The 23099-nt window shown below is 38.2% G+C and overlaps 1 protein-coding gene across 4 annotated transcripts in view; it reads right to left on the reverse strand.

Moving 5' to 3' along the window:
• Positions 1–13013, reverse strand: part of LOC144468469 (uncharacterized) — a 73513-nt gene extending 60500 nt beyond the window's left edge. For 3 of the 4 annotated variants that reach the window (XR_013493811.1, XM_078177951.1, XM_078177952.1), the window contains exon 1: positions 12643–13013. The gene's annotated coding sequence lies outside the window, so the exon portion shown is untranslated. Of the gene's footprint in view, positions 1–146; positions 4381–12642 lie in introns of those variants that run through there. The other variant, XR_013493810.1, reaches the window with a different exon arrangement.
• Between the last annotated feature and the right edge of the window lie 10086 nt (positions 13014–23099).

Genomic DNA, 23099 nt, shown 5'->3' on the forward strand with positions numbered 1-23099 from the left:
TAACGATTTTCTAGAAGAAAAGAGGAATTTTATTCCACGTAAAGGAACATAACCTAACATTTGTATCGTTCAATGACAGTTATTCGCGTGTACCAAAACGCATCTTTTACGTACGTTTATAATACAGAGGAAAGGTACTTCGTTCGTTTTACATTACCCGAGTAAATCATACTTTGTACTATGATTCAATAAAACAAAAATATTTTATTCGATGATAGCAAATGAAATAAATAAAATATTCCAGGCACAAATATTTTACGTTTCAACGTATACTCTTTCGAATAAATAAAATATTTTATTTTCGAGGATGTATGCGTGATCTAAAATAAAATGTCTGATCACTATTTGCCCATTAACCCTTTGCACTCGGAGCCATTTTAATTGTAAATTTGTAATAATTTTTCTGGCTCGTGACATTTCCATTCTATTGAACAAAATCAATTTTTATGCATACAAAATTTATTCTTGCGACTCTTACCAACAGCTTTGCTACTTGACAATTCTTTAAATACTAAACCATATTGTTGCAAAAATTATTTTCGAATGAAATAGAATAATTTTAATGGTGCCTTAGAGTCACCACTCGAGTGCAAAGGGTTAAAATAATCTTCTAGACAGTCCTGACCGTATTCGACAAACGTTTCTTGCGACACGCAAGAACGTTGGAACGGTTCCTCCATCCCTGACATTATCCGGCACATAAAATCTGAGCGTGACGAAGGAAGCCTCGAAGAGCGCTCATTAGATCGATCCGCAGGTGCCAGTCCGCATAAAATGGTGGCCAGCCCGCACCGGGACGTATTTCGATCTCGGCGATCGATCGCGTATGAATCGCGGTCGACCCGCGAAAAAGCCCTGACCATTATCGATTCGCGCTTTTTGATTGACATGGAAAGGCTCGTCGACTTAGCTGCGTTTCCCTGACACACATAGGCGAACGGTGCGCCCGTGTGTCGGCGAACGATTCGACACAATTCAATCCCGACCCTGTTTAAACATACAAGAATACGTCGAAGAGGAAGGGTTGGAGCATCCCGCGGCGTCATGAATTAGAGATAAGCCGCGAAGACGGGCTGTCTGGCCCTAGTTCGATCGCTTTTCTCTTTCGTTAAGTATACTGTCTATGAATAATCATCGTCCTTGAACCCTTCTTCTGTCCGAGAAACAATTCTTTTACAACTTGGTAACAGAACAGTGAATGTAGGAATTACGCGGACAATTCGATCATTACAAGTGATTCATTCTTTTACCTGCGTAAATTGCACTACCTGGCTCAAAGCGAAGCTACAAGTTCTTATTCCTTTGTTGTTAAACCCTGACCTAAACTTGAACTTTTTTTTATATCCTCAAATAAATATCAATATTATTCGCAGAAAGAAAAGCTATATATAGTCCATGCAAGAATCGAATAGAGTTTAGTGTACAAGATGATTATTAATAACTAGGTCAGCCTAGATTTTCTTTTTTAACCCTTTGACTACTGTTGGCGCCTATTGGCGTCCGACACACGTTGGCTTCCCGGTACTGTAGGCGGCAATAAGCGTCAAGATCAAATTTTGCCCCCGTTTATTATTAAATTTGATTAATTATATATTGTGTAATATTTATGCTATATATATTGTAAAAAAGCTCAATATTATCGTTCACTTCAAGTAATAATGGTATAATGTAACAGAATTCAATATTTTGAATATTTTAATATACATCCTCAGAAATGCATGTCTAACGAAAAACTACGGCCGTGCCAAAGTCTGCCGTAGCCAAAGGGTTAATAACTGAGCCCAATCTAGATTTCTCTTCTTCTTAAAATTGACAGAAATTTTAGAAAAATCTTGATCGAGAAAAATCAATATTTATAGAATATCTAACCGTGGAATCATACTTTCTTGATCGACGATCGCGAGATAATCGCGCGGCGCGGAACGAAAGCCGATGTCCTAGACCCCGAAAAAACCAAACCCAAGCGCCACAGTTGAAAGGAGGGACGAGCCGAGGTTGTCTATCGGTAATTGTCAAAAATACCGGGGCCCTGCTTAAACATCGAGGAGCCGGCTTTGTGCTGGCGTCCTCCTTAACACCTCGGCAACTGGTGAATTTCATGAATTCGCTTCTAATTAACGAGCACGCTCGCTGGTGCTCTTCAAAAGAGACAGGAAAAGCTGAGCATTCAACGGAGATCAAAGGACGCGCGGCTACGCGGTATCTTTCGACAAAGGTTGGGCCAATATGGCCGACCTCTGGGTGAAGGTGAGGCCATATCTTCGGCTATAGCTCCCCGATAACGTGGTTCAGAGATTACCGTGTTCTCGGAGACTCTCCAAAATTCTATAATCAGCCGGCACTCGATTGATATTTCCAAATCAGTGTTCCATGGGGATCGATTCATTTGGATAAACTCTGCACTTGATCAAAAAGTAATCCAATCAACGATTATCGAGTTATTATAAATTAATATAGATTAGTTATAACGATCGGTTTATAATTGTTAATTATTAATCAGATTATTTTCTGCCCTATAAATTATTACAGATTAATTGTAACAACTGACGAACTGTAATCGTTCGACAAATTACTTTTTGCCAAATAAATTATTAGAGATTAGTTGTGATAACTAACGGCTTATAATTCTCGATTATTAGTCAGATTACGTTTTGTCCAAACCTGAATTGCTGGGAGGGCGATGATGATACGAAAAATTGCAAAATTTGCAACTTCTCTCGGATCCCACGTCACAACTTCCTCGACTTTGCAAGACCTCGTGCAAGACGAGGAAAGATTTATGGGTTTGTTTTCCTTGAACGGAGGTTGTAGGCGTTTCAACTTTGAGGAAGGTGCCCATAATTTTCTATCGGGGTTCGGATACTTCCCACATAATTGCATCTTCAACCGAAATACGTGTTCTTGTTTGTTATTAGCTCTCATTCATCTTTCGCGTCTGTAAAGCCTTTATTAAAATCTTTCAAGCCTCAAAATCGATGCGCATCTTCTTCAACTACTAATAAACGACTTTCTAAAATTTATTGGTCTTCTCACTATATTGTTGCTCAGACTTAAACACAAAACTCGGAATTATCATTCGAACCAATTAAAATTTTGGACACAGTTTTGTAAACATACTCTAGCGAATTCTAGTTCTTTCGATATTTATAGAAAATTATTTGTTCCAATTTGAAGAAAGGGATTTCGTTTTAACCCTTGAACGACGACGGCTATTTTTAACCGACTATATTTTAACCGATGCTCTTATAACAATTCTGAGCTTTATACAGCGATTTTCATATTTTTACTATCTATACTATTGGGTTGTTCGGAAAGTAATTTCGTTTTTCCCAAGAAAAGACTTAATTTTTTCACAGCCAACTTCACGCTTAAACTGCATAATCATTATATAATTGGACAACTGATGTAGTGAGTCTTGTTTGCTAAAAATTTTGTTTGATTCTTTACAATAGATTTTGTTTAGTAATCTATTGTGTTTCATTTCCACCAAGAAAAAAACGAAACGACTTTCCGAACGATCTAATATTATTATACGATTTAAATACCACACTTTGTGAAGGGTTAAAGGTGGTCGAACGGTTTCGTGACCCACTCTATAAGTGAAGTTTAGAAAACGAGAGTCAGATCAAGAAAAGAATAAACGAAACTACGTGTAATAAATTCTCAGGCTAATTGCATTTGTCGTCTATTTTCTCATCACTTTATAAACCTTTCGGCTAAAGTTGTTTGGTCGGTGCCGTTTCTGGCGTCGCAAGGTAAGCGTATTTGCCGGGCAAACCAACTGGGAACATTAATGGAGCGTTTCGATGGTGTCGAACAATTCAGCGGGATTGAGTCACGAGCAGTGAATTTCGGGGACACAATTGCGTGATGGAAAATCATTCGGCAGGGTAAACGGCGTGGCACGATAATCGCGGCGTTAATTAGCGGTTGTCACGAAATTTTCTGTCGGGTTCAGGCCAGGCCCGAGGCCAACCGGCGCTGGTTGGGTCGTGTCGGGTCGGGTCGGGTCGGGTCACCGGTTCTTCTGGAAGATGTGTCGGAGCGTGTTGGTTACCATGCGATGTGCCAGCTGGGATTGGTCGAGTTTGCCGGGCGAAAACGGGATCAATACCGGGAGGCTTTCGACATGGAGGCGTAGGCTCGCGTTCTCCACTCGACGAGAATCGGGACTACGGAGGCCCTGACCTTGCCAGTGACCTTAACCTTGCTGACGCCCTTCGAGCCGCCGCCGCCGCCGCTGCCGCCGCCGGAGCTCGACGAATTTTCCGTCGACCGCTACTCGTTTCAACAAATTTTCCTTTTAACGTCTGCTGTTTTTCCCTCTCCGGCCGGAATAGGCTCGCCGCGGCCCCTTCATCGCTCGCCATCGATAAAATCCTGCAAACACGATATTCTCATGGAAACGCTGCTTCACTCCGGCGCCGAGTACCTGCCGCGTTTGTACAACCGTTCGCTGCACCTTTTTTTTTCTATCGCGTTAATTGAGTTTCTCACGATGGCAATTAACGTGCAACGGGGTCGGCAAATGTTTCCTTTTTTCGAGATGGATTTTTTTTTTCTCCCGACAAAGGAACGTTTGTTTCTTTGAATGGGCGTGCACGGTTTTTGTCGTTTGCAAATCGAAAGGGCGAAAATTAATAACCGAGTGACGGAAAGACGAACGGCAGCCAGCTACTGCCTCGTACCGTGCTTTAATTAATGGAACGTTATTTTTAATAGATGCTAATTTCAATGTTCCAGTCGAATCTAGTTTCCTCGTTACGCTATCATTATATTATGTTGCATAATCGTGTAGCACAGCTCGTAACGCTTCAAGAAAAGTGAATAACACTTGATTGGCGGTTACTACTTCCATCGATCGTTCTGAGCTCGAAAAAACGTAGAATGAATTGGTTGTCTTCATAAATATAGGAAAAATTGATTATGTTGAAAAATATAGGACAAATTGATTATGTTAAAAAATGTAGAACAAATTGATTATGTTGAAAAATGTAGAACAAATTGATTGCCTCTGTCGCAAATTAAAAATGATTTTGAAACATTTTATTTTATGTGAAGGTTTTTATAAAAATTATAACCTTATTATCCGTCTTTACGGGGACATTAAATTATTATTGTTTAAGGCGATCTTGTAAAATACGTAAATACGAACTCAGAGTCTTTTACTTGTTAATTCTTCTAAAATTTCGCTGCAACATAATTTTTATTTCAATTCTTGTATAGTAAAATCCTAATTTATCCAAAATTTCCTTCGAGTTGCCGGAAGTTTAATCAGCAAAATCTTCAAAAGTACTAAGTTTTTCAAATGTTTCATTCAGAAAGGGTTCGTTCTACCGTTTCGCCAACGCGAGGGAAAAGAAGGAATTCGCAGTTCGAGCGATCAGACGAGTCGAGCAACGATCACGGCGACAGCGCTCGTTTTTGCACAATTAAAATCGCATGCTGCAACCTTGAGCGACGCGCTATGGCCTGAACAACGTAATGAAATTTAACTGAGGTTGTTAAGGTCGATTCTATCGCTCTAGACTTATCGCAGGCTACGGCCAGCTGCTGTCTATGCGAACTCGTTGCACACTTTGTTGTCGGCGAGTCGAACGAGAAACGTTGCATTCCGAATTATCTATTTCGATGTTGCCACGGACACGTCAACGCATTCCTCTGCATCAACATTTTTACTTTGCGCTCGAAGCTTTTAAAGCAATTCACTAGCTATTAAAATTTTGCAACAGCTTCGACGGCAGAAAATATTTGCTACCGTGCTCGCAATCGTCTCCGTAACTCATTCAAAACATTTCCCATCAATTAGCTCCTTATCAATTCGTTACGTTTTCCATTAACATTAGATTTACGGGGTAATAAAAGCAGCCGTTTTATATTTGTTTATGAAAGTAACGATTTATTCTAATCGTTAATGCAATCGATAACTAAATAAATATAAATAATTATAGTAAATATAATCGACAAATAAGAAATAAATGTATCTTTGAAATCTGAATAATAGTATGTTAACAAATCAGTGACCCGCCATTTTGACGGATTCCGTAAATCTAGTGTTAAGTGGCTCGTTGTCAGAAATATCGTTCTGAAATCGAAACGAACACGTTCTTCGAATTTCCAATATTCATCGTTATATTGGGCATTTTAAGCATTTATGGCGAGAGCAACTCCATTAAATATAAAACGGTGAAGACGTAACTATAATTAATGTTAAACTTATTAATATTAAATTTACTAAGGATTAAAGACACTTCGTGTTACTTTAACACATTGAGCGCCGTCAGTCGATCACTAAAATCCATACACAGTTGAAGCAATTTAATTAATTAAAGCAAAATTAGGAATGTAATATTTCTTATAGGGGGTGGCATTACAACAATTTCGCAATTTCTAGTCAAATTCAATTTGTTCAACTATATTTCAATAAAACTGAATTTTTAAGATTGGTCAGAAATTAGTGTCACTTAGTGTCACACTAGTGAATTATAAGACCGAATATATTTGCGTATCCAAATATTTTTATTACAAAGTTTGCTTCAATTAAAATATTTGTTCGATTATTTATTACAATTATTTTACAATTGGAGCAATTTTAAGAGAAATTTCAGTGTTCAAATAGCTGGAAAGAGGAAACAAATTTTGATCCGACATTCAATTAACGTTTTCAAAAATTTGTATACAACCGGTTTTCGACGACACACGTTTTCGAAAGATCGAAAGCCGCGATTCTCGTCGAATCGCGATAGATCGATCACGTTGCTCGAACTTTCCTGCAATTTGGCGTCCATTGAAGTTAAACGGAGCCAGAAGCTATACCGCGGTGTGCGCTAGTGGATGTTAGACTCGCAATGCAGCCGCTTATGATCGATCGTTGTACGTTTTAACGAGCCTCAACGAGGCGTCGCGTCGGCTGAACAGTCCTAGAAAATCAGCTGGAATCGTGGCGTGTGCACTGACAGCGGGAGAGAGAGAGAGCGAGAGAGAGAGCTAGCTGTTACAACTGTCTGCGATCGATTTCCGGGTGGCTGTGTTTGGTTACGTTATCAGTAGCACCGGTGTTGAACTCTTTCCTTTTATTTTTTTTTTTTTGGTCGAGATAACCGGGACCAGTTCGCGCAACTTCCCGTGCACTCCGCGTTCACCAATCAGAAATCTTCGGATTGTGAAGTGTTCCGCTCGTTGGCTACGGTCTACCGGCACGGAAAGCCAATCTAATCGAGCAGATTCGGACAATTTCTATTTTTACTCGGTATCCAGTGATGGTGCAGTAACGTCGATAGTAAAAAGTGCGGTGACCATCGGTGTAGAAATAATTCGCGGCGAAGGTTAAATTTACGTTATCGATCTATCCGATACCGGACTGTACTTCCCGCGCGTTTAAAGCACTCGGCGTTTTCAAGATCGACCGCGCGCGCTCGAAATCCGCGAACGAGATTGTCGCGAAGAATTTTGAAAACAGTTCTCTCTATTCTTTTCTACAATTTCGTGCGAATCGCGCGGCGTTCCGAGTTCGAGCATAGCGTGCCATCCCGGTAGTAACAACGCATGCTATCAACTTTCTGTATCTCCTAGACCAACTGTGCAAACATTCAGCGTTCAACCTTGAAATATGCTCGTCGTAGTATTATCGATAATTTCTTAGTATTTTCAAAAGCGTGGAGACATAAATGGCGAATTATATAAATGCGAGGGAAAATGGAAACACTTCTTTAAACCGCGGTGAATATAAATTCCGCGCGCGCGCGCGACAGAATACGCTGCGAGCGGTGAAACAATTTATAGTTGCCTCCGGAATTGTCACGAGGCAGAGCTGAGATCATTATTATAATTAGCTTGTGATCTTGATGCAACGATAGCGCATGGAAATCTTTCGAAACCACCGAAACGTAAAGTCGATTAGGCACAATACGGATTCATCGAAATAAATATTGGACGAATCGTCTCGCGTCTATTTGACACAGTTTCTGCGCGTTGTTCGATTAGTTGCGAACGACGTGAACAATCTTGTTTGTAATTATCCTGTGTTGGTTTTCATTCTTAAAGAAGGAATTTACAAACTCGATTGTTCAAGTTACCGTATTCAATTTTGATCAATGGATCAATTTGATATCAAGTGACTGATTAACGCGTTGTTATACTAAATTGTTAATGTTACACCAAGGTCTATTCAACGTTATATCATTTTATATTTTATCCGAGGAATAAATACAGTATTAATACGGTATTAATAATACAGTAGTGCAGTATTAATACAGTATTAATAATAAAGTAATACAGTATTTATTCGCGAATAAATATAGTAAATTATTCCTCATTCTCCTTCAGCTTATAAACAAAGATGGACAATTTAGGAGGAGGAGATACGATTGTTCGTTATCTTGCACATGTTTTAATAGTTATTGACAATCGGCGACTATAATATCTCATCTATAGTAGTCTCGTATTCCCAAATTGTCCATTTCTATTTACAAGCTGCACGTTCAAATCATTAATAGCTGATCGGAGAAAATTGTTCAAGTGTAAAGGGTTAAGCTGCATAACTGAAAAACAAGCAATGTTTAAAACTTCAGGAATATTTAAATAAATTCTCTTGCATCTTATTTTCCTTGCAAGATACAATTGTGACACTAACAGACTGCACAACACTAATTCGAAACTAGGTTCTGAAATTCATTTTTATTACAATATATATTGAACAATCTAAACGTTATTAAAATTCTTGAAATACAAGAGAGTTAAACAAACATTTCTTATGGCAAATTGTGACTTTACAATTTCGGTTTCGTTAATTATCCTAGAACGATCGCAACAAAAGTTTCAATTTGTCAGCAAACGTGTAAATAAATACTAAGAAAATTGAAGGAACAAAGTAAAATTTATTTGACAATGTGTCAAGTTTCTGTTTATATTTAAAAAGTAATAAATAATATTCTAATTATTACGAGGTTATCTTGAGTCTGCCGCAAGGTGTTAACCCCTTGCCGTACCATTTTCTTTACAACCACTATGATTAGAATCTTTTCGATAGCAATTATTTCTTAGAAGACAAAGAAATTGTTATATAGTTATCGTGTGCTTGCATCTAGTCGAATGTTTAGATATTGTTGACAAGAGAATAAAATTTGAATCTGACTTAACCCTCTCAGTACCGAACAACGATATATCGTTGTTGGCTATTGTTGAAAAGATAGTTTTCTTAATATTTTCATTAAACAACAATTTCATTTCTTATTTCTCCTCCCTTTTTGAATCTTTTATTTATCAGGCTTCTCAAAATTCTTGCAATCTCTTTCCGAAACTTTATCAAACGTCGTCAAACGAGATTTAAACATTTCGCTCAGATTCAGACTGTTTTGGCCGGTACTAAGAGGGTTAAGGGAACGGACGAATATTCATAGCTAACAGCTTATTAATAAAAATCGCCACCACGAGTCTGACTCGTTAAAGTACGGCAAGGAGTTAGATACACCAACTACCAAAGAACAGAGAAAGTTGATCGGTCGTTTCGAAATCAGCAAACCGATATTCCACGATAGTCGGGGATGTTCCGCCCCCCAAATTAGCGGACCACGATCGGGTTCGGGTAGAGGACGTAAACGGTTTCCGATCGCGTCTGAATAATTCATTGGTCCTGAAAGTGTTAGGTTGGCGCGCTTGATCCCGTACGGCCGGAAGTGGCGCGAGTGCGGGCCGACTAGTCAGCTGCGAATCGCGAATTGCGAATTGCGAATTGCGAATTGCGGGTCGGCGGTCGGTGTTTCGCGAGTGGCCCCGAATGATGCTCGACCGACAGGCGACCTAAAGTGTACTCGGACCCTCAGTCGCGGACAATCGGGAACGATCGGTGGTCCACGTGGGTAACTGGACGCTCTAGGATCACCGGCGAACAACCATGGCATTGTTTTCCGGCGGCGGTGCTGGCGGTGCTGCCGGCGGCGGAAACGACCCGCCACCGGTCAGGTCCAAGGACACTGTCAGCAACATACTGCCCTCCAGACAGCGCAGCTTGAAGGACCGATTGCGAGAAGGCATCACCGGAGTGAGTAGCTGGCAGTGAGTATCACGATTCTCGATTTATTCCCCATTTCCGATGACAAAACTTGCTAACGAACGATCGCGACTTTTAGTCCTACAGTCATTGGACCAGTTACAATAACAAGTGAATAGTTTAATATACGTTTGTCGCAAGTGCAAGGTTATTAATTATTAAATTAAAATTCTTTATCATCTAGATTTAGCCATAGTGTTGAAAGGTTTTGAATTAAAACTTTAATACACTTTATGTTTAATTCAATTTAATACTTCAGAACATTCGCGTATCCAGTAGAATAAGTGATATATAACAGAACTACAGAGAAATAATATATACAATGTTAGTGGTAATCCGAGGTGGCAACCTCACGGTCCGGTTTCTGCTTTAGAACTGAAAAATCCGTGGGCCTTCGTCGCCAACGGCTCACCCTCATAAAGGGCCATAAAACAGTTTGCTGGGTCTGTTTTCATCTGTAGTCATCGTTGAAATTCCAACACATAGCATTTCTTTTATAATTACGATGAAAGAAAATCCATATTTATTCTGTTTCTACATTTACTAGGACACTTACACATTGATGAGAAAAGAACAGAATTTGTTTGCGAGTTATAATAACGGAATAACACTTATATTGTGGAGTAACAAGTTTTAAATGATTGATAGAAACGATATAGAAAGACAAAACGACTAAAATTTCAAAGAAATATTACCAAATCGTTATTTATGCTTAGACCAGAATAAGAATGATACTTAAAAGTACAGCAAAGCATTGATCCTCATTTTTTTAAGAGTTTTTTTATCGAACAGACGTACGATTTCCAGGTGCACAGTCATTGGACTTTACTATCGCAAGTGAATATCGCAATTTAGAATTAATTTATCGAGGGGAATCATGATCTTCAATTATATAGGCGTCGAATCTTTTCTCTCCCTTATCCCTCAGTTCGTAAACAAAGTTGGACAATTTGGTAAGAGTAGATACGATTATTCAAGTCTCGTGGCTAGTTTTTAATAGCTGTTGACAGTCGACGACTATAAAAACGTGTGCAAGGCTTCGATAATCGTACCTCCTCTCTCAAAATTGTCTATTTTCGCTTACAAGTTGAGGAACAATTGTAGAGAATTTACTGTATCGCGATTGTTTATGAATTTCGCGGCTAGAATCGAAGACTCTAAACTGAGAAGACTATGTTGTGCGAACATGTCGCACGAGAATGATAATACTACAGTACGGATTTTAATATAATTTTCTTTGTTGATACCGAGAAGGTATCGCTGACGTCCAATTGAGAACTCGGTGAATTTATATGGTTTCCCCTCAGATTTTAACCCCTTCCACTACGATGCCTTTCACGATGCATTGCAGCCCTTATTCATCATTAATATTCTCCCTGATAGGACCAAGCAATTTTCGTTTCTTCTATCCTCTTTTACTTTCGTTTATAGACTTTAATAACAGAAGAACCAATTTTTTTTTTCGATTTCAAAGATAATAATTATATTCATATTTAGTAGACCTTGCACAAAATCTTTGTCACGAGTCTGACTCGTTAATACAGTGCAAGGGGTTAACAAGAATTTCGCCATCTTATTTTCACGCACGTGTGAGAGGAAGAATAACAAAATTGACAGTCGAACCACAATCACCTTGATAACATTCCACTACTTTGTTTATATCAGTTATATCGTACTAATGCAAACGTGACAATAAATAAGAATGTTCAGAGTTTTCATTCAGAGTTTTGTCAAAGATTTTCTACTTAATATTTCCATTTCCCATGTAACGTCGTACACGATATTTTTTATATCATTTTCGAAGGAACGTAGACGTCCTTCGGTTTTTTAAACGGACTACTCGGTTATGTTTTTATCCCGTATGAATAATTTGTACGTCAAGCGAATTTATTCATACGCGAATGCCCGTGACGTTCAAGACCGTACAAGGTGAGAAATTCGTGTTACGTATTACCGTAATTATCAATATTCCTTATTCTATATTTGCATTTCTTGTTCAGCGCGATTATCATTAGATAATATACAGTATTGTGCTTTGCATAATACACGTTATGTCAGTTTGAAATTACGATGAACAGAAAATGTAAACGAATCGATAACACATTTCGGTAAATGTAATATAGCGCAGAATATGCGGAACAGTTTCTCCAAAGTTCTGCAGAATTATAATCACGTAGTAATTCAATTGCATTGTAATCCAGTGACGTTGTAATTCGTAATTCGGATTTCCGTTCAATTAAATTATAATGTGATTCGTGATCGCATTAGAATAGAATTACAAAATACTAAGAAATTAAATTACGTTAATTACGAATTACGATGCAATTTAATTAAAGTTACAAATTACGATGCAATCCGATTAAGATTCCGAATTACGACGTAATCGAGCAAAAAATTACTAAGAAATAGTAAATTACTAGGTCATAATACAGAAGAAAATACACAGAGGAGACATAAACTGAGTCATCGCAATTTGTTTTCTATTCCTTGTATGTCAAAACAAAGTGATCGAATAAAGCTCTATTAATATCCGAGGGGAGACCCCTTCCGTACGAGTTCGCGGTGAATTTATTAGGATTGATAGATAAACTTACCAGCGCAAGATCAGAACGCCATCGGCGGTACCGTCACCGTTGCGATTTCGCTTCGCGAAGAACATACTCGAGCGGTGACTCCATTGTAGTTGATGAATGAACATTGAGAGCAAGATTAGAATTCAATTGGCCGTGCCGTCGTTTTCCCATCGCAGCCTTGCCCGCGGTGTCGCGGATTGTAAACAAGCTCGTCGAATTAGATGAAAATTTAATGTCCGCGTCACACTCTCTCAGTGTAACGCTCTCGTTCGAAGAATGGGACCATACCGTGGGTTCGTCCGCGACGGTAAATACGATTGTACAGTGCATTCCAGGTTCAATTGACAGCGTGCGTCGCGTTTCCGGCGTAATCTTCGCTCGCGGAGAATGGAACCGGCGGCGGCGCGACGAGCTTATCGTGAATGATAGGGCACTCTCGCGAGTGAATTTTTGGTTCGGCCGACAATCACCACCGTATATTTCTACTTTAATGTGCCCGATCACAGAGAATGGGATTTTTGGAATTTATCGAAGACGATAAATACGATGGAATTTCGAGGAAAACGCGATCTTCCAGATATCTCTTTCAACCGCGTGGCGCTGCTCCGGTGATAAATCGTTAAATAATTTGAAAGTCGGATGAACCGCGACGAACGCGATAAATCATTATCTATTTTGAGAGCCGGACGAAACGCGACGATTGTACGCCTGTAATTTTCGTGATCTAGCGCCGAGGATCAATCGATGATCCAGTCAGATATTATTCTTCCAACGGCGCTTCTGCTCGATTTGAATAATCGCGGGAACGATGAAAGAGGGGAACGCCAATTTTCGGAAATTATTTGATCGGTCGCGGCGAAATTGATGCATTCTTTCGTTTCGATCGAAGCGAAACGACCGGCCCCGCGGGGTCCCAAGCATTCTTTTGTGCGCGCAAATACGACGCCGCGCGCAATTGTTTCGTGTTGCGGCCGCCATACTTTATGGAGTTCCGTTCGCAAATGCCCCATTCTCCGCCGGAATTCTGAATATCAAATCGCGCGCGACATAAATTCTGCCGTTTCATCGAAGGCGGTCGCCCGTTTCATTTCTCGCGAATCGCATTCTCGCGTTATGGGAAATTTTGGTCGTTTCTTCGCGTCGCGTCCGCTCTCATTAGCAAACCTAATTCTGCGACCTCCGAACCCGCCGACTTGCCTCGTTTTGCGCAGTAGATGGGCCGACCGTCGTTGCTTTTTAATTCGCATTAACACGGTTACGTCGCTGCCAACGGTTATCGTTATTAAAGAAATTTGTTATTTCGATGATCACAAAGACTGCGGTTTCCTGCATTCGTGGAATATTAAATAAAATATGTTTGGTGTGAAATCAATAAATTGCAGATCTTATGCATTCAATCTCTTACTATACGATTTTCGTCGCCGTAATATTGATCGACACTTGTCTGTTACTAATAAATGTTTACACGAGACAAGTCATTCGTATTTACTGTTTGCCAACATTTCCTTCAATATTTAAATACTATGTGATATTAATCCTCATAGTGTCGGGCGATAAAGCCAAATTTCACGATTTTACTAGGGTTTGGAAAAAGTCTCATAAAAACCGAACGAAAAGCAATATTTACATCATTCAAAAAGCAGTGTATTAAGCACGAAATTGAGAATGAAACAGTGACGTCAATTTTTCTATATTCATTGGAAATTACATAAATAACAAAGGTATAAGTATAAGGCAATTTTCGCCAGTGCAGCGAGGACCGATATATCGGCCTCTGGCACTAAGAGGGTTAAATATTACACGATATTGATTTAGATATAGGTAAGTAAAATACGCAACAGTAAAAGTTCCAGAAGAACTTAAGAACATTCTTGTATTGTTTCTAATCTGCTGAAGCTAATTATTACCTAGGATTTTATACATAATGGCAAAAATTGATAAGAAAAATACAGAATAGTGAAGACATCATAAGGATTAAAATATATTATTGTATTACTTTTAATCTAATAAAACTATTAAAAAAGAAACTGAATATATTTCTATTTTACTGCAGTTTTATATAACTGTTGTAGACAATGCTTGTTCCGCATAAAAATTCGCAGTCCGCTAACCACACCAAACCTATATCAAGTCAATCCAAATAACCGGTACCACTAATTTTGTTTTAAAGTTTCTAAAATGCCATAATTCTCTTGTAGCAAGTAATTGAATAAATTTGTTCCTCCGAGCACTATAATAAAAATATAATTATAATAAAAGTAGCGAAAGATCTAATCTAATCTAAATAAATACAATATTGCCATTCTTACAAACACACACCCGCTAATTACTTTTAGAGTTCATTATGTATAGTATTAGATCCAGAAATACATTTTCAAATACCTCCAGGATCATGCTACCAATGCAAAACATTTTTGTATCGCGTAGAAAAATTCCACGGTCTATTCGCGATTGTTTCAAAGTTCTTCAATTTCGTCAACAGAATGCCCGATGGTCGGAACATCAGCAAAAATTCATTTTTCGTCCCCTCGTCCAAATAAGTTTTCCGAAATATAAATTTGTGTAAACGTCAGCAGTGTATCCGATTACGGGGCGGATGCGCGGTAAACAGTCAACAATTTTTTCCGCGGAAATTCGGAACCGCGTTTCTCGGATCCTTCGGCCGACCGAGCCGAATATTTTTAAGCGAGCAAATATTTTTCCGGTTCCGGGAAAACATTCGAGCCCGGTCGTGGCGGAAACACGACGCACGGGATCCGCACACCGGCGCGATCCAATATCGTTCGATTTAATTACTGGCGGCAATAATTCAAGCATTACCGTACGGCTAGTGTTTCCGAGTGCGCCGCGCAATCAGTAGATGGCAGCCGTAGTTGGCTGCTCGGGGCCATCCTCGAGACGGCCACCGGTATTCCTATCACTCGCTGCGGACCGGTCCTCGAGAACCGCGTCGCTTTTATTCGAACCCTTTGCACTCCGTCGTCTCCTCTCAGGGGACATCGCGATTCCAGTATATCGTTAGACATTAAAGTTTATTATCGAGTATGGAGAATCAACTTATTTCAGCGCAACTTTTTGAGATATGTACGTTTCTCTGAAGAAAATAAATCAGAATATGGTATTGGGTTGGTGCATATGAAATGTCGGATTTTTAAGTCGGTATAGAAAACTGCACATCTTTTTTCAAAAGCCATTGATTTAATCAACATGTGTCCCATATGTTTCAATACACTTTTCCCAACGCGATTTTAATTCATAGATGTCCATCTTCAAGAAATTCTGATTTTTCGGATCAATGAACTGTGGTATGGAATTTTTCAGACTGTCTTCATTTACATACTGTTTAGCCCATGGAAACTACGCATACGTCGTACAAAACAATTGCGAAATTAAACGAAGTAAAATATAAAATTTTGCAGGCCTCAGCTTATTCTGCGGATTTTTTGCCAACCAACATTTATTATTTCAAACATGTGGAACAGTTTTTACGGGCTAGTATATAAGTGAAGACAGTCTGAAAAATTCCATATCAGAGTTTATTTATTCTAAAGACCAAAATTTGTTTAAGACAGGCATCTGTGCCTTGAAATTTCGCTGAAAAAAAAGTGTAGTAAAGCAAACGGGGCATATTCTTATTAAATCAATAGCTTTTGAAAAAAGATATACAATTTTACATATTTACTTAAACATTGCTGACATAACCTAATACAATTACTGAGATATATAATTATATTAGGTCTACCGGAAAGTTCTGTCTGTGAAGTGAAAGAATATAATCAATTTTTCGTTCATTTAATATTTATTATACAATTTAATTTCGTTACTTATGACCTCTAGCCAGTGTGATGGTAATTTGTAAATAACATTTTTGAAAAATATATGTCTCAAATGAGTATATGCATACATATTAAAACTCGATATGGCGTTATCGGACAAAATTTTCTGCTAGATCTAATATATGTAAGATATACATGTATAATGATCAGTGGAGGATTGATTTTCGAGAACAGAGAATACGTCCATGAATATATTCGATGAACAATAGATTGAACAATATATAAACTATTCGCAATGCGGGAGGAAAAAAACAGGACTCTATTGTTTCTTCTGACAAAATAATACAAGATGGAAGATGTCAAATCACTTATTATTGTAAAATATGCAGTAATCGGCCTGAAATGCGCATTGGAGAATGCTTTAAAATTAATCATACTGTAGACAATTATAAGAAACAAAATTTTATATATATTGATATCTACAAATTCATATAAAACGAATATTATTATAATATCTTACTCTGTTCCAAACGTATACTATATAATAAATAAATAAAAAGGGTTCATAACTGCTGGTGGGTAACATCGACGATAACGCGGAGTGCAAAGGGTTAAAAGACTGTTTCTATATGAAACCTGGGCAAGAACTAAAAGCGATCCGCGTCTATTATTTCGTAAGAGTAAAAGGACTAAATTCATTTAAATCTTTTATTCTATTTTGTATCATAACATTTTATATCTTGACATTTTAATCGTCACGAAAACCGCTTAAAAAATTTGCATTAAAGTTAAAAGATTTTCTTCAACATAGATGATATATAAATTAATTTTTAAGACTAACAAATAATTCCATTACTTATATGTGGGTGGCATGGCAGTCGATATACATATATGTAGATGCTTGTATTCAGAAGTTTGGACGATTTTAACTCTTTGCACTCGAATGGTGACTCCGAAGCACCACTAAAATTGTTACGGTACATTCCAAAATAATTTTTATAGTATGAAAAATTAAATTTCAAAAATTATTAACATATTCGCATCGGGCTATTTTTCCTTTTTTCATATAAATCGGGGTATTCCAGCAATGCAAAGACATTTTAACATATATGTATTAACACATTCACATCGGGGTATTTTTCCATAAATTTTCATACAAATCGGGGTGTTTTAGCAATGTAAGACTTCTTGCAAAACGAGAATTCTCGTTTCTCAATGACAACGTTTTTCTTTTTAAAACGAGAATTCTCGTTTCCCGATGCGAATGTGTTAAAAGTATAACTGTTATTGCATGAATTACAAGATTCAATTTCATATGCATAAAAAGCATTTTGTTATATAAAATGAAAATGCTGTATGCCAGAAAAATTACTTTAGAATTACATTAAAAATGGCTTCGAGTGCAAAGGGATGAAAGCACAAATGTGAAGTATAGTAAATTCAATGTTGAACTGAAAGAGATATTTTTATTAAAAATTAAAATATAGCATTAAAGACTGAACTGTTGCACTACGACCTCTTTCATAGTTACGTTGATTAGCATTTCTTGGTCCTCAATGATTTCTTTAATAGTCCGAGATTTTTGATCCTTGTATATCTTTATTTATTCCCAGATCCTCGTAACAAGAGAATCGAATTCTTTTTTTATTTAGAATCATGTATTATATATTTAATGAATTATACATGAAGTCTTCATCATGTATTAAGCTTATATCATTTATTTAATTACCATTTTATGAAAATCTAGTTTATTGAATTCTGCAAAGGAATTTGTACTTTTTTTCTATTCTTATATTAATTATTATCTCCTTCAGTAGAAATCTTTCTCTAAAAAATAGTCAACATATTTTTATTATATTGTGACCTATGTTAACATTAACTTGAAATTCGTCTAAAATTATGTAGATTTCATCGAAGCCTAAATTGATTGCTAGAAGAGTTACTGTAACGAAGCCTCCACTCGCATAAACAATAGCCACAGTTTCGTAATAGTTCCGTGCCAGGTGTAGACAGACGTTTTTCCCATCTTCCCGAGACCGTCATCGTCATCATCATTATTTTTCGTTGGGTTTTGTTCGAGCGTCGTGAAGAATTTATGCGGCGATCGCTAATTGATGACGCGGATCGGTGTAATTGGTAATTAGCCGCGGTAATGGCCGTTCTCAGACTTTATTTTCCCGATGGCTACTTTGTGGCGATGTCAGGATTGGTTCGATGGGAGGATATTACGCAGAAGCTTCTTAATTTTCGTGCGCTATTATCTACTAAGCTACTCGCAATTTAAAACAATTTGTACGTTATATTCTGCTAGCAGATTCTCTCGGAAGTAAATAAATGAATAAATGTACCTCGACCACTCTTCTACTTTATTCTTTATCTTTCGAGCGGAGATCAATGATATTTTCTCTCTATTTTCATCATAATAATTTCTTTAACCCCTTAACGCGCAGAAACGTATTAAAACGTTAAAAAATGTTCAGATTCGTATACATCCGGGCATTAAAAATAACTTAATAAAAACCAAGGAAAACATTCAATTTATTGATATTCATCAAATATTTTTCAGTTTTTTTTTTCGTCTCCTCCTTCCCCTTCAAAATAGTAACTGGTAATTAAAAAACATTACGATGGGTACAAAATTCGATCTGCAATGCGATTCAATATTCACTATAATTATTTATCCACTATTTTTATTGAATTTTTTAGTAATTTTTGCATTTTTTTAAATATTTATTGAAATTAAGGTCCAAATATGTATTTTCTTAGATACAAAAAATTTATTTTTTTTGGTCGGTGTTTCTTTTTTAAATTGTGCATTAAGGGGTTAATGGATAACAGAAATTTCTCTCATTTTTATTTCCACGAAATTAGTAGGCAAAATAGGAATTTCCAGATATTTCTCTAAAATTAATATTGTTTGTAAGAGACAGATGTCGGATATACATTTAATTTTTCCTTAGCACAATTGAGAATCGATACTGTCCAAATCATTTTAATTTGTCCGCTGTTTTAAACTGTTGTCGCTCGCTTTCCCCATAAATGCATAAAATCGGCGGTCTACTCGTCCCCCGACGTCGTCTCGAGACCCCAATTTATTTAGCTCGGCGGTGGTGGCTGCCTAACACAATAAAGCCTCCCTAATGAACGCGGCTCGAAGCGAAACGGAAAAGTTGCGGCAGTGTCGAGAGCATCCGTAGAAAATTCTGGACAAGTCGTTCCGTTCGCTCGGCCGGTTCCGACGCGGGATCGTCGTTTCCTCGGGGCTGTTTTCGGGTTGGATCGGGAGGTTGGGGCTCACCGGTGGAGCAAATCGGTCGGGGGCCGATCGATTGCGCGGCAACTGTGCCCCGAGCGTGGTCTCGGGAAGCACGAGCCGGGCGTGCTTCTGATAATTTAATCAAGAAAGTTCGGTCGGCTCGCGTGTCAGTCCCGCGAGCCGTCCGAGTTATCTCGATCCCTGGATCGCTGAAAGAACTCGTCCCTCCTCCGTGAACGGTGCCCGGGGCCGCCGCCATGCCGTGGCGGGCCATCGTCTTTCCCTAATTCCGGCTCCGTGTTGTTCGTTACCAGGGAGCAAAGCCGGCAGTCGTTGCCTCCCTTTCCCGGCTGCCAACTTTTCTTCCTGCCGCCGCGTTGCCCTTCCTACCTCCGCCATCTTATTTCTCCGCTTGCTCCCGAGTCGCTCGTAAAAGGATCCGATCGTCTCGATCTACTTCACGGAACTCGCAACTGGGACCGCGTTTAATTCCCGGCGACACGGGACCCATTGTGACCCGAAATGGAATGTCGAGAACGCTCTCCCCGGGCTCCGCGATCGAAACTTCATGGCGTCCCTTCGCGGAGGTGCTCTGCCGCGCTCGTCGATTGTTATGATGTTTGCCATTAGCGGATTGATAGTTTCGTAAATGGGTCGGAGTTCGGTTGTACTTTAAATAAAGGCTGACGAGTCGAACTTGACTCTCGACGCCGCCGAATAAATATCCCATCGAATGAAACTTCGTGCAGACGAAATTTTAGCCGAAGATTTTGCTCCAATCGAAATTCATTCAAACAAGATTTTGTTCAAATCAAAATCCATTCAAACAAGATTTTGCTACAATCGAAAATCATTCAAACAAGATTTTGTTCCAATCGAAATTCATTCAAACAAGATTTTGTTCGAATAAAAATTCACTCGCGCAAGATTTCGTCCGAGTAAGATTTCATTTGAATAAGAATTCATTGGAATATGAATTAATGCGAACGAGAATAAACCTGAATAAGAATTTATATGTACAAGAATTCATTTGAATAAAAATGGTAGAACGCGAAGTGTTTTTTCGTAGCTTATCGATTTATTTCTTCCGTGTTCCTTTTTCAAGCTTCGCATCGGAATGTTGGTTATTTTTGGGTGGATCAATCATCGCGCATAACCAAATAATCTTTCTACGGCAGCAGAGAAAAACGTCGGCTATTTTATAATTTTATAGTTGTCGAAACTGTGCAATTACAGTTGCAATTGAATATATTATGAACATATTCTTATAGAATTACGTAAAAATAAAGTCAACTATTATTCAAATAACTTAGCCGAATTGTTCAAGTAACGTAGGCTCAATAATTAATTTATTTGCAAGAGAACCTCGGTGTTTGGTATCTAAGAGTATTTGATCACGTGAGTGAGTTTCCATGTGACGCATTGATTGTAAATAGAGAAATTGATTCAGTAGTATGCTCAAGGTTGCCTGTACGAGATTATTAGACAAGCATCAACAAGGATTCTTTCATGAATGCAAATGTTGCGTGGGCGTCTGCGTAATTGCCGCGATATAATTAATCGTAAGACCGAACTATAAATAAACTATAATCGTTACGTCTGAGGAGGGACTTGTGTCACGACCTTTGTCCATGACCACCGTCAACCGACTTTCTTATGTTCTTGTTATCCAAAAAATAGGTTCAGTTACTGTGTAAATAAACTACCGACATTGGAATTAAAAAGAAAAATTTAACTAGACAATCACTGTTTTATTATTCCGTAATCTTAATACGTTTTACTGATATGTCATATCGTATCTAGAACGATTTATTTTACCGAATATTGATTATCAATCGTACTACTTTTTCTTTTGAACTTTTTCAAAAATTTTACAGAGAATGTCGTGAATTCGATAGCAGAAAATTGAAATAATCTATGAGATATTTTAAGAATTTCCGTCTCTCACACGTTTAATTTTAACAAATAAACGATTAATTGAATTTAAATGCAGAAATATAAAATACGTCTTATTCGGTAAATATAAAGTTAATTTTGTAATTGCAACACACATGTTTTTACTTCCTAGATATTTTCGCATAAAGTTTCAAATTTCATAATTTTGTTGAGCTTATAGAATTTGTCCTCACTAGACTTTTCAAACAAGTATGTAAATTCCTTATGCTACAGTTCAACTAACCCTTCGTCTAAGTGCCGGAGTCACGGCGAGCAAGAGTGAGAAGGGCGACGATTATGTATTAGTAGAACATCGGTGTGAGTCGGAAATGACTGCAACACAGGAGGCCTTGGAGGGTTAACCCCTTGCACTACGACTCCTTTCACGCCGCGTTGATTATACACTTATTTGTCCATAATGCTGTCGTTAACACGTTCGTCGCCGCGTCACCCAATCTGGGTGACAGGTACGCTTCTGTGGGGGCCCCGTCACCCAAACATGGGTGGCGCTCTTCTTATCCAAGATTTTATTTATTTAATTTATGAAAATCCCATTTGTAGCACAGGAATTTAATGGAATAAGCGCCGGCAAATGTAAAATATACAAAATAAAAATACAAAAACTTCATACACTATTGTAGGGATTATTTTGGAAGTAAATCCCACGAGACTCCGTGATAATAATAATACGACAACTAAAGACACCTTCGTTTAACAATAACAAGTACAACAGTTTATTATCAATGTCCCACGGCTTACAACAAGAATAATAACGATAACGACAACGGCAACGCAACAACTTTGACAACAACAACGACTTCAACAACTACGACAACAACAACGACTTCTTCACGCCACGGTTCTCTTTCGAATGCCACGATCTTTTCCGCTCGTTCTTTCGCCCTTCCTAGTCCTTTTCCAAATTATCCTACTCTCTCTCTCTCTCTCTCTCTCTCTCTCTCTCTCTCTCTCTCTCTCTCTCGCATCCATACTCTTTCGCTCTGCCTCACTCGCTATCTCATTCTTACTCATTCTCTCTCTTCCTCTTTTTATTTCCCTCTCGCTCACTCACACTCTATCTTTCGGGCACGCAGGACTTCGAGGAACCTAAGCAATAAACTCAGGCCACTCGAAGTCGTCCAAACACGCTGTCGCCATCCGTCCCATTCATTACCATTTTATGACACTCGACCATGCATACCCGGAAAAACCCTACACTATTATAATTCTTATACATTAATTTATATTTAATGTATACAATATAACGTTATCTTATGCGTTCTGACTACCGAATTTGGGCCGGGAAGGAACTCGAGTGATTCGCACTGGGCGACGAACGTATTAAAAGTACCAGATAATTTTTGTCTTTTGTATTGCCTTTATTTACTTCCGTTTCTAGACTTCGATGACAGAAGAATTCAATTTGATTTCGCTTTAGAAGGATATTGTTGTATTCCCGATCGCGGAAATTAATGCAACACTTAATTATTTTGAAAGGGATTTTATTATAG

The sequence above is a fragment of the Augochlora pura genome, chromosome 4, assembly GCF_028453695.1.
Source record: "Augochlora pura isolate Apur16 chromosome 4, APUR_v2.2.1, whole genome shotgun sequence".
NCBI lineage: Eukaryota > Metazoa > Arthropoda > Insecta > Hymenoptera > Halictidae > Augochlora > Augochlora pura.